General features: G+C 53.9%; 1 protein-coding gene across 1 annotated transcript in view; it reads right to left on the bottom strand.

Moving 5' to 3' along the window:
- LOC102676198 (protein O-mannosyl-transferase TMTC2) overlaps window positions 1–911 on the bottom strand; it is a 99716-nt gene that overhangs the window by 70041 nt on the left and 28764 nt on the right. The window lies entirely within an intron of this gene.

The following is a 911-nucleotide window of genomic DNA, read 5'->3' as shown; positions in this document are numbered from 1 at the left end:
GCGAGGCACGCTTAATCGACGCAACGCTTTCGAGAGGCGGTGGTGGTGGTGGTTCCGGGCAAATGAAAAGTAACGTCGAAAGCTTTTAAAGCGAGCCGTGGCGCAAGGTAATGCGAAAGCGACATTTTAATGGTAAATTGCGAGGCCGCGGGAAGAAGTGGCGATAATTGCGAGACCCGGAATTGCCAGCCCGCGCTTTTGTTGGCCGAGATCCCATCGCTCGCGATAGATTCCCCCGACGATGCTTTTAAGCTGCGGAAAAGATCGGTCGGAAGATCGCAGTGAATTGGGAATTTGAGCGAAAGTGGAACGAGGAAGGAATTCGCGTCGAGTCGACGATGGGACGACACGCGGAGACCGGAGAGTCTGCGGCTCGAAAAACACTCGAGAGTACCTTCGCCGATCACTTTCGAGGAAAACGGGAAGGAAAGGTGTTTCCCGTCGAACGACGGCGAATTCGACGAGGGCCAATCAAGGGAGGATAGCTCTCGCAGGGCCAAGTTACACCTTTGGCCAAGTTCGCGCAGTTGAAGGAATAATTCGCCAAGTTACACCTGATCTTCCCTCCTCGCGATAAACCCGCGAGAATTCTCGGGCCGAAGTTTGGCGAATAAAGACTTGCTTCGACGAGGGAAGGACGAGAGCCGTAACGTTCCATTAACTCGAAACAATTTTGCATCCCTCGAGGAAGATCCGTCGATTTCGGCCCGATTCGGGGGATAAGAAAATAAAGGCGCCGCGATAAAAAGAAAGATATGAAGGAGAGAGAAAGGGAGAATGGGGGTAGAGAAAGAAGGAAGTTACACTCGAAAGAGCGCGCGGAGAGAACGACGGTTGGCAGCCCTCCAACCCTGTCGGCTTGGTTCGGCGACATGCATCACGGCCAGGCGTCCGATGCATCCAGCGCATCC

The sequence above is a fragment of the Apis dorsata genome, unplaced genomic scaffold (genome assembly GCF_000469605.1).
Source record: "Apis dorsata unplaced genomic scaffold, Apis dorsata 1.3 scaffold_645, whole genome shotgun sequence".
Lineage (NCBI taxonomy): Eukaryota > Metazoa > Arthropoda > Insecta > Hymenoptera > Apidae > Apis > Apis dorsata.
Note: the sequence above shows the minus strand (reverse complement) of the source record. Positions and strands in the feature narration are given on the sequence as shown.